The sequence below is a fragment of the Felis catus genome, chromosome A2, assembly GCF_018350175.1.
Source record: "Felis catus isolate Fca126 chromosome A2, F.catus_Fca126_mat1.0, whole genome shotgun sequence".
NCBI lineage: Eukaryota > Metazoa > Chordata > Mammalia > Carnivora > Felidae > Felis > Felis catus.
The window spans coordinates 113,699,461-113,711,083 of NC_058369.1; the positions used below are offsets into that span (position 1 = coordinate 113,699,461).

The window sequence follows — 11,623 nt, forward strand, 5'->3', positions numbered from 1 at the left end:
ACGAAAATAAAAAACAATCCAAGAACATAGCATCAAGTGTCAAAAGATTGGCATGATTCACTGAAACCAATGTAATATTTAGAAAATGTGACTATTATAATCACAGAATTCAATGAGAAACCTAGAACTAATGTTGAAAAAGGAGATTCAAGTGATTTAAAATGATGTATAAAGGTGATTTAGGTTTACAACCTCAAATGGAATAAAAATTTGGAATTGGAATTCAGACAGGCCGTAGAAAATTAAGCGACCACTAAATTCTTGGCCATATGTTATGTGAGGAAGGAGAATCAAAATTTCTTTTTTATGACCTTGAGAATTAAGGAAATACAGGCTTCAGGATAAATTTAATATATCATTACAGAGTTAATTCAAAATGTCTCCATTGTCAGTAACTGCAAAAGATACCAGTAGGGGAATAATTGTATACATAGCAGAAGAAAACAAAAAGAACAGTATCATCAGGAAGCTTAAAATACAAAATAAAAATAAACATGCCAATTTTGACAATACATGCCAGCAAGTTACCACCTCCCCATTTCCCTCTTCCCTCAGGCCCCCAGAAGGAGAATTTTATCAAAGAACTCAAGAACAGCATGTGGTCTTACAACCTAATATAGAAATAGCGTTTTTTGTTTGTTTTGTTTTAGTTTTAGGTACATAAATAAATACTGTTGTAGATTTTTTTTTTCTTAATTTAAATGTTAGTTAATATATGGCACCGTGTTGGTTTCAGCAGTAGAATTCAGGGATTCATCACTATACTGTGGTAGATTAAAGATGGCCTCCAATTCTTTGTCACCATTGCCCCACCAACAGGTGGAGTTGACTTCACCAGCCCTGGTCGTGGGCTTACTTTGTAACTTGCTTTGAGCAATAAAAAGCAACAGAAAGTCTACCCTGGGCCTTGGACGTCTTGAATTTGTGCTCTCTTGGAACACAGCCACTGTGCTGTAAGGAAGCCCTAGCTACCTCGCTTTGGACAGAGGCCGCAGTGAATTTTACCAAAATATATTTTACCACAATAAAGCAGAATATACACTGAAAGCACAAATGTATGTTCAAAACAATCACTTCATGTTACTTCATCCTACCCGTTCACAGTTACTTTTAGTATTAATAGTGACTTTTTCTTCGTATAGTTTACTCAATATGTTTTGAATTTTAAAAACCCAGATATTTTGGAGTATTTCCAAATGAAAAGCATTATCTAGTGATAGCACCCTCAGACTTGGGACACCTGCTTCCTGAAGACCAGTAACATGTCTGTGAATCATGTTTGTCAGATGCAGACTGTATGGTGGTAGCCAATTCCACACAAGCCATAGTTTCCACTGAGAAAATATTCTTTAAGCTCCAGTTACTCAGCGAAACAAGCTGTTATCATAGTCTCAGCTTATTATGTTAGCTGTCCCCTCCTAACCTAAATTAGCACTAGTTAGTTAGCATCTAGAGGTATAGTTTCCACTTCTGAGGTAAATAGATTTCAAGAAGGACCAAGTGTGGGATTCCTGCCACATTTTCCTCATAATCCAGCCTTATTCAAACATTTTGTTTGCTGGAAATCTCCTGTGTGGACCCTGCTTCTGTCTCATACCTACTTTTTCCCTCCCGCCTTTCGCCATGTTCCAAACTGTGTGAAGCTATCCTCCACTTGATACTTCTTACCCCCGTATCCTTGGAGAGCTGCATTCTCCCTCTGCAGTTTTGTTTGTGCTTCCCCCTTATACACACACACACACACACACACACACACACACACACACACACATTGTTGTGGCAACAATTGTTGTGGCAACCTCCACATATTATTGAAACTCTCTTCCGATACCACACCCTCCTGATCATCTTTTTGGATCCTCTCCTCTTCACCTCCTCTGGACACACGAATCCATGTAATTAGATGACTTTCCTCCGGGCTCCTAAGGGTTTTTCTCTCTTATCACACTTATTACATGGCATTGCATTTCTCTCTTTCTGTGTTCATTTCCCCCGAGCTTCCTTCTCACTAATCTATAGGTGCTTGGGAGACAGAAACTATACCTTACTTACTTTTAGATCTCCCAGCACCTAGCAATGACACCAGTGGCTGGTGACTGATTAACCAAATAAGGGAGATGAATTTGTGAGTGAGTGAGTGAGTGAGTGAGTGCATAGCATGAACCCCATGATACTAGTCTGTGCAGATAATGGTGCAGAAAATGGCAGGTCCCTGCCCTTAGTTCATCAATAACCCACTTGTCAATCATTTGGTAGAGTAGACAGCCTTTGCATTTCTTACTGTTCCCTCCACCAATAACTACATAAAAAATCTTGAGAAGTTCAGCCATAGTTATAGGATATACTACATCTATTGATATGACATTCCTATTTCATTTCAGAATCTACCTTAACTCCAAACTGAGTTTGTTTTAATACACAATTTCCAGCTAAATGTTGTTCTATTACAAAGTTCATCAGACAGAAACATCCTTCAAAGATAGAAAGGATTAATTATGTAATTTTCTTAATAAGATTGAAGAGGCCATGCATCATTTTTTCTAAGTATGGCTTGCTCTGTGACACCATGTAATTTTGGGGGTATCTATACTTTGCTTGAAAAAGAAAAAACAATACCTAGTTTCTTTTTAAGACTATTTTTGTTGCCAGGAAAAAAAATCATTTGCTCTGTCACAATTATGGCCATAAATCTTAGAGTGAAGACATTTAATGATGGCTACAAAGCTTCTTTTATTTTACCTTACACAGACAGGCTTCAAACTTACTAAACATGTCAGGAAAGCAAAGACTGGGTCTGTTTTAGTTCTACAAATGTGTATTTGAGAAATGTGTTGTTAAAAAGAAATGCTTTTCTGGCCCTGACATTGCATAGTCTCGAATAAGACTTTTGCATTCTCTATATAATAAATACGTTTAGAAGTAAGTGATTTAGACTTTTAGTTCTTGGGTTACTGCAGTCATTGAAATGAGTGGGATTAACCCAGTTTCAGGTTTATCAGTGACTTGAGGCTCCATGTGCTTTTAACATTTATAATTCGTTCTGAACAGGAAATAGATGCTTAGAGTATTAAATTCAAAAGATCTCAAAGTGAATGTGGTTTCAGTCCCCTCCTACCTCAGGCTCCCTGCCTTAAGTAACGCCTGCCCTGATCTGACCACGTATATCAGCTTCTTCGATGTCATTTCAGAGGTATTACATGTAAAGCAATATAAATGTGAGGGTTTTTTTTACTTAATCTCTTTGATATCACCCCATATCAATACCTAGAGGTTGTTTTTATAGTTGCATAGTATTCCATCAGATGGATAAAACAAAATTTATAATCAGTAGGATACCAGTAAAGAAACGACATGTCAATGAATATCATTGCAACATATATCTTTGCACCCATGTGAAGTTGTATATGTAGCTTAAATGCATAAAGAGGAATGGCTAGGTCACAGGTTATCTTAATAGATACTGTAATAGATACTGTAAACCACTTTCTTTTAAAAAAATTTTTTTAAACGTTTATTTATTTTTGACATACAGAGAAACAGAGCATGAGCAGGGGAGGGGCAGAGAGAGAGGGAGACACAGAACCCAAAGCAACTCCAGGCTCTGAGCTGTCAGCACAGAGCCCAACACAGAGCTCGAATTCACAAACCGCGAGATCGTGACCTGAGCCGAAGTCAGACGCCCAACCGACTGAGCCACCCAGGCGCCCCTATAAACAACTTTCTATAGATGTTACACTAATTTATTTTACCACCCAAAGAAATGTGCTGGAACCTTCATATTTCTCATCACAGAGCTTATCACCAAAATTGATCTTGGCCAGACCTACAGGTTAAAATATGTTCCTGGAGATTATAAAACATGGGGGCATCTCTTTTTCAAGACGGCCGTTTGAAAAGCTTTTGTAAACATGGATATTATCTTATTTAGAACATTTGAGCTCAGTTTGATGCCTGAGATAATTTGAAATGGTTTAACACCCATCAAAAGAAGACTTTTTCAAATTTTATATGTGGAGAATCCATTCATGAGAGATCTGAAGTATAAGCCAAAAAGAGTAAAGGGGAATTTGAAGCCTTTCTCCCCTTCCTTTTTTTCTAGCCAAATCCTCTCTACCCTGCCTTATCTTTGCCTAGAGTCCCCCCCACCGCCCTTTTCCCCATTTAATAAAGTGGCATGCACTTCACATCTTCTTGTTTCCCAAGTGTAATGGCTTAAAGAATAGTGGCAGGGTAAGACTGAGTGTTTTTGGAAATTCAACTCACAAGAGATAGGACATTTATGTTTTTCTTTTAACTGGTTTACTGGGTCGTCCTTTATATGAATTCTCCTTTGGAGTTGAGTTTTTATTTATTCCCTTCTTCGGTGTCTTAGGAAAGAGACCTATTCCCTGAATCTGTAGAGCTGACTTAAATGCTCACTTTTCTGACGCAAAGCAAGAATTAATGGAAGCTTTTATTATGGCCAGTCACTGTCATTGTGGTTAAGTACCACATAGAACAGGTGCGGCATTTTAGTTTATTTTATTTTTTTATTTTCTTTTAAATTTTTTTTTTAACGTTTATTTATTTTTGAGACAGAGAGAGACAGAGCATGAACGGGGGAGGGTCAGAGAGAGAGACACACAGAATCTGAAACAGGCTCCAGGCTCTGAGCTGTCAGCACAGAGCCCAATGCGGGGCTCGAACTCACGGACCGCGAGATCATGACCTGAGCCGAAGTCGGCCGCTCAACCGACTGAGCCACCCAGGTGCCCCAGGCGCGACGTTTTAAAAAGACACACACAAACACACACGCACAAACCGCAAACCTGCACACACAAACAGGCACCATGACTTCTTTGATGAGTGTGGCAAGCTGTTTATTTTTTCACAGCTATAAAGAAAGCAGTCAGTTGTAATAAGTAAAATGGAAGTACCCATTTCGTTGTCTCGACTCAAAAGAAAGAGCAAAATTAAGTTAAAGCTAAAACTTCACTAGGATCCTTATTCTTGGCCACATATTTCTTTTTTTTTTTTTTTAATTTTTTTTTTCAACATTTATTTATTTTTGGGACAGAGAGAGACAGAGCATGAACGGGGAGGGGCAGAGAGAGAGGGAGACACAGAATCGGAAACAGGCTCCAGGCCCTGAGCCATCAGCCCAGAGCCTGACGCGGGGCTCGAACTCACGGACCACGAGATCCTGACCTGGCTGAAGTCGGACGCTTAACCGACTGCGCCACCCAGGCGCCCTTTGGCCACATATTTCTACTTGAGCAACATTTTAAAAACTGTATTTGGCCATTCTAAAAATTAAAATACTAAATTGGACACAGTGGGGGATCCAGTTGAGATAGTGTTGCAAACTGATATTTAAATATTAAATTGGCCATAACAGAGTCTAAATTAAGGTTTATATTAAAACCAAAAGGTAAAATTAATTAAAAGCTACAAAAAGGCCACAAAAGTTTCTGTAGGTTTTCGGCCCTTTGATAGGACCAAAGTCACTAGCAAAATCTTTATTACTGTTGCTAAAGAAGTCAGTTCATTACACATAACCTAAATTACCAGTTGCAAGTGTTGGTAGTTTGTCTTGCTTTTGATTTAAAATATATGTGTGCTACGTGGTAAATATATTCTGATGAAGTGTACTATCAAAGTTAGTTCTGTTAGGTATATTTCTGTTCTGCATATAAGACAACCGGCAAGGACTTTGGGGGAAATCTTAGAGAAGAAGGAAGATTTCAGTTACAAAGCAACTGAACCTTCCAATAAGATAGAGCAGGAATAGTGCAATACAAAGCATCCAAAGCACTAACCAAAAAAATCTGTTGGCAGAATTTCTGTAAGGAGAGTGGGGATGCAAGAGAAATTGAGGGAACTAAACTGCCAAGGAGGACAATGGGCAAAGGAACATGTTGATGATGTGGGTTGAAATGTCGGGGCCCATAAACAGAGGGTGTTCTAAGAAGAAAAGGACATTTTAAAAATAATCCTAACAGCTCATCAAGAAGAGCCTATACTTTGGAACTCTTTTTAGCTAGGGAATGACCTCTCAGTTCTGTAGATTAGTTCTTAAAAGGTGGTCCCAGGCCAACATCATTGGCATCACTTTTGGAAACTTGTTAAAAATGCAAAATGGTCACGCCCCAGACCGATGAATCTGGGTTGAGGCCCAGAAATGTGTAATTTACAAGCACTCCAGGGATTCTGATGCAAGCTCATCTGGAACCCACCGTTCTGCAGACTGAAGCCCTTGCCTCAGAGCTTCAGAAAGCACCGAGCAGAATCAGTGCCTCAGATAAGCGTTCTCAGCTTCCCCCAAACTCGTCTCCATGTCCTGGTGGCTTCCTATGTGGGACAGGAGGACACAAGCAGAAACACACGCCCCATTCTGTGACAGAGCTTTCAAAAGCACAGTTCATAAATTAATGCTGGTTTCTCACTGTCCCTGAAATCTGTTCTTCTTTTGATTGATTATTCTAACAGGGGTGAAAAGGCTTTTTCTGCTCTTTGGAAAGGATATTAGCTATTTCTATTTTCTCTTTGCTATATCATTTTAAGGCAAAAATCAGATTGAACACCAATCCCATGTGGGAACCTTGGAAGATAGGCGCTTCTAGATGGCAGAACATTTTGGAAGTGTAAGTAACCCTGCTCATATGTTCATATGGCCTCATAGAGATAGCCGTGGCTTTTCTACTGTTAAGCCATGTAATTGTCATAATAATAGTTAATACTTATTGGGCATTTGGGGAGGCTAACCATTGTGTTGAGAAAAATCTTATTTAATTTACATATCTATGAGTAGGTGTTGTTATAATTCTCATTTTATCACTGTAACAAAGAGGTTAAGCAACTTACTCAAGGTCACCCAGCTAATAAATAAATGGTAGAGAGGACCTAGCTGGCTTGGGTGCCGGATCTTATGCCATTACTCTCCACAGTTTCTGCTTCTTGATGCCTTTTACTTGGCCCCAGACATTCCTCCAAGACTTTTCCTCTATTCTTGATAGCCTTCCACCACCCGTTTTGTTCCAAGGTTTCGTTCACAACCAACATTCACCAATAAGTGAGATGTCATCTAAATAACTTCGTCTCCCCATCCATTCCTCTTCCTACAAAGAAAATAAGTATTCAGTGCATGTAGTTTTAACAGTTGTGCTCTCACAATGGGAAACGCAGATATTTTAAACTAACATGGGAAAGGTAGCAACCTTCAAAATATATACATTTAAAACTAAGGTCTTACAATTGTGTTTTATCATCTCTGACTTCCTTATTATGCAGAAAGATGAATCTAAAGGAGTCTCTCTGGACTTTGTGGATTTTGAGAGAAGGCAGATGGGGGTGGGAAAACAAAGCCACAGATATAAGTGGGCTTTTCTCAATGTGGCTTGTTCTAGTACCTTCCTCGCCAGCTTGATCTTTAACATCCAATCATCCCTCATCCAACTGGATCCCAATTCCTATCAATTGCATCCTCTAAAATAACCTTGTATTTGGTCACTTTTTTCTTCTCCTGCCACTGCCTTGAATATCCCCTGATGAAGTTTTTTTGATTATAAACTGAAGGCAATAGAAACATACAGAAAGCATTTAAGGCAAAGAAGTGGCATAATCAGATATGAATTATAGAGCCATCGTTCAGACAGATGTGCAGAGGTAGATTGGCAGACCAGAGGCAAGGAGATAAATGAGGTAGGCATGAATTAAATAAAAAGCATGGGAGCCCTGAACACGGTGCCAGGCCAATGATGGAAGCTCACATTTTGGTTTCTGTCAGTCCTTTAGGGGGGAAAAAAAAGGTTTCATTCTACCAAATTACAAATTCATTTAACATTCATTCAATAAATACTTACTGAGCACTTACCACCTGAGAGGCAGAATGTTGAGCTATGGCAATAAAATAGTGAAGAAAACAAAATGCATACATGCCTCTTGGGGGTTGATGCTCTGTGTTCCTAGCCGCCATTACACCTTTACATGAATAAATGCTCTGAGAGACTGTTTTACTAAAGGAAGGAAGACAAAAGTATTCATGCATAGGCCACTGATTTGGGGATAAAAACACAGCACCAAGAGAGAAGTAATGAGGACTTACCCTATCTCACCATCTTAACTAGGTCTTCCCCCAGATAGAAAGAAAACAACTCGTCTTTGGATACCAGTAAATACAGCTATCATCCAGCATAGAGTAAACTCAGGAGTGACTAGGATGCAGACCAGTTAAATAGGAATTTGAAAGAAAGGAAGGACCCTTAGCTCTATAGAAATGTAGATAGAAGCACAGGTAAAAGTTTTGTTTGTTTGTTTTTTTTTTTTAATCATAAACTGAAGGCAATAGAAACATACAGAAAGCATTTAAGGCAAATGCTTTGAGGAGGGCCATGAGGTCATGATGCTTGGGAATGGACAGGTATTCAAAAGAAAGCCAAAGATTACAATGGATGAAGGACTGGAGAAGAAAATCACCCCTGGCTAGGGCACAGTCAACAGAGCACCGGGTTTAGAGGCAATGAACCTAAATTTTATTTCCTGTTTTCCCTTGTATGGTTTTGAGCACAAAAGGCAGTCCCTCCTTTCTCATCTTTCAAATGGACACAGTCAGGGTGCCTGGGTGGCTCAGGTGGTTAAGCATCAGACTCTTGGTTTCGGCTCAGGTCATGATCTCAAGTATGAGGAGGCAAGATTGGAATGAGATACTAATAAAATGCTATACAATATAAAACTTTTATTGTTTTTTTTTCTTTATCTCATTATATGATGAAGTAAGTCACTTCAAATTCTTTTTGTTGTTGTTTTTAAGAGGAAGGATATAGATGTATGGATAGAGAGATAAAAACTCAATGTACAGACAGGAAATTACTATCACTACCACTATGTGAGTGTCAAAAAGGAGGGACTATGTCTTAATTAGTTGTTTTAATCCAAGAATCGGGCACATAATTAGTTATCACTAGGTGTTGGTTGGATGAATGAATGAATGCTCCAAAAAAGGAAATACTACTAAAGCTGGCTTGGGAGAAAGTATTAATGGCTTTCCACACCTTTCTAGGAATGGAAATAATGGAGCCATAGAATCCACTTAACCTATTTTGTGCTATTTAAAACTGGCCTGAGCTATAGCTTGATTTTATCTTATAGATTGTCTGCTTTCTTCCTCCTCGAAGTGTACTTCCAGAGCAATACCAGTCTGCAAACTGTTTATTACTGGTCTACGACAATGTAAGTACAGCTATTGAGAATAAGCATTCAGAAATTTTTATAGCAACTTAACAGTATAATGTTACACCTATTGAATCTTTTAGACAGTTGCCTTGCATTTTTTGGGTCTTTTAAACTTTTTTCTATTCATTTTATTGTGTGTTATGAAAATATTGGTATATGACAGATTGCAGTGGAGGGTGCAGTGAATAGTTCTTCACTATATTTTAAGCAAGCATTGGCCTGGCCTATTGCCCTAGTGCTGGCATTAACCTCCTAAAAATTATAAAGGGTGGGGCACCTGGGTGGTGTCCAACATTCGGTTTCTGCTTGGGTCATGATCCCCAGGTTTGTGGGATCCAGCCCGCTTGTAGGACTGTGTGCTGGTGTCATGGAGACTGGGATTCTCTGTCTCCTTGTCTCTGCTCCTCCCCTGCTCACACCCTCTCAAAATAAACAAATAAACTTAAAAAAATTATCGCTGGTGGGACACCTGAGTGGGTCAGTTGGAGGAGTGTGTGACTTTTGATCTCGGGGTTGTGAGTTCAAGCTTCACATTCGGTGTAGCGATTACGTAAATAAAAACTTTAAAAAATTATCAATGGTAATACTCAAGATATCATATCCATGGGCGCCTATAGACTTTTTATAATTTCTGTAAATTAAAACTGGTTTAAGAGCAGATAAATGGGGGTGCCTGGGTGGCTCAGTGGGTTGAGCATCCCAACTCTTGATTTTGGCTCAGGTCATGATCCTAGGGTCGTGGGATCCAGCCCTGCATCAGGCTCTGCTCTGAGCATGGGGCCTGCTTAGGAGTCTCTCTCTCTCTCTCTCTCTCTCTCTCTCTCCCTCTTTCTCTGTCTCTCTCTCCCTCCTTCCCTCTCTCCTTCCTTCCCTCCCTCCTTCCTTCCCTCCCTCAGTCCCTTACTCTGCTCACGCACACATGCGCTCACAGGCTCTCTCTCTCTCTCTCTCTCTAAAAAAAAAAAAAAAAAGCATATAAATAGATCCCAGTTTAGGTAGTTACCATAGTGCTTAGTCTTGGGAGAAGAGAGTCATGGAAAAGGTCCAGAAGAGCCAAGATTTTACCTCACTTCCTCCATCTACTAATGGTACGACCTTGGGTGACAAAGAACTCTTAAGTCTATTTTTCTTTAGGGCACCTGGATGGCTCAGTCAGTTAAGCGTCTGACCTCAGTTCAGGACATGATCTCATGGGCTCAAGCCCCATGTGGGACTCTGGGCTGACAGCTCAGAGCCTGGAGCCTGCTTCAGATTCTGTCTCCCTCCCTCTCTGCTCCTCCCCCACTCACTCTCTGTCGCTTGAAAATAAATAAATACTTTACAAAAAATTTTTAAAGACTATTTTCCTTTTAGTAAGGAGATAATTATTTCTGTATTACAGGATTTAGAAGTATAAATGTCTCCACAAAGGTTAGCTTAGTACAGGATCTGGCACATAGGAGGAACTCACTAATTTTTGGTATTAATATAGTTGTTTTGGCTTATCCTCTGGAAGGGGCTTGGGGTCGTTGGGCTCTGATGGTATTAAACAGCAAAGATCCTGGTAGGCCTTGGCTGCTAATGTAGATCAATGCTACCTAGATTTAATTGGGATACATATCATCTGGGCATCTTAAAGTGTAGAATTCAGTAGATCTAGGGTCTGAGAGTCTGCATTTCTAACCAGCTTCCAGATGAGGTAGATTGTGCTAGTCCGCAGACAATACAAGGCACTAGTGTGAGGTTCCAGTGTCAGTAGGTAAAAGCCACCTGGAGGGCAAGCTAGAGCATAGATTGCAGGGGGTGGAGGTGGAGCTATCCCCAGAGTTTCTGATTTAGCAGGACTTGGGTGTGGCCTGAAAAATGTGCATCTCTCACATGTCACAGCAGCATTAGGTGACAGGTAGCTGATGCTTTGGGGGTTTCGAGAACCATTGCCCAGGGCTATGAGGCAGAATTCTTGACTTTTTCATTGACCTTAAGTAAATCCCCCGACTTCCCTCAGTTTCCTCATCTTTAAATGAGAATAAACTGAATCGTTTTTTAAGTTTCCTTCTAGTTCTAAAATCTATCCATTCTTACCAGCGGTTGTCTCAAATATGCGTTGGTAATTGTGAAATCCACATAAATATATTTTTACCAATAGCGTTTCCTTTATTCAAAAATTACCAGTAATGACACAGATGTACCAAGGAAAGAACTCATATCAGCAACTTTATTTGCCCTATTGGGATGTGATAAGGCAGTTTGGGGCTGATTTTTTTTTTTTCTAAATAGAACCACTGTTTTTAGAACCCGGGAGTCTTGATCCTTCTGCATGTTGTCCTCCTGAGCAGCCCAACAAAGAGCCCTTCTTTTTTTTTACTTAGGATATTCTTGGCTTAGGGTGCCTGGGTGGCTCAGTCAGTTAAGCATCCAACTTTGGCTCAGGTCA

At 39.7% G+C, this 11,623-nt stretch overlaps 1 long non-coding RNA gene across 1 annotated transcript in view; it reads left to right on the plus strand.

Moving 5' to 3' along the window:
* Nucleotides 1-9,218, plus strand: part of LOC123381263 — a 45,166-nt gene extending 35,948 nt beyond the window's left edge. The window contains exon 3 of the long non-coding RNA XR_006588092.1: nucleotides 9,127-9,218. This is a non-coding gene — a long non-coding RNA (uncharacterized LOC123381263). The remainder of the gene's footprint in view (nucleotides 1-9,126) is intronic.
* Nucleotides 9,219-11,623: the final 2,405 nt, after the last annotated feature.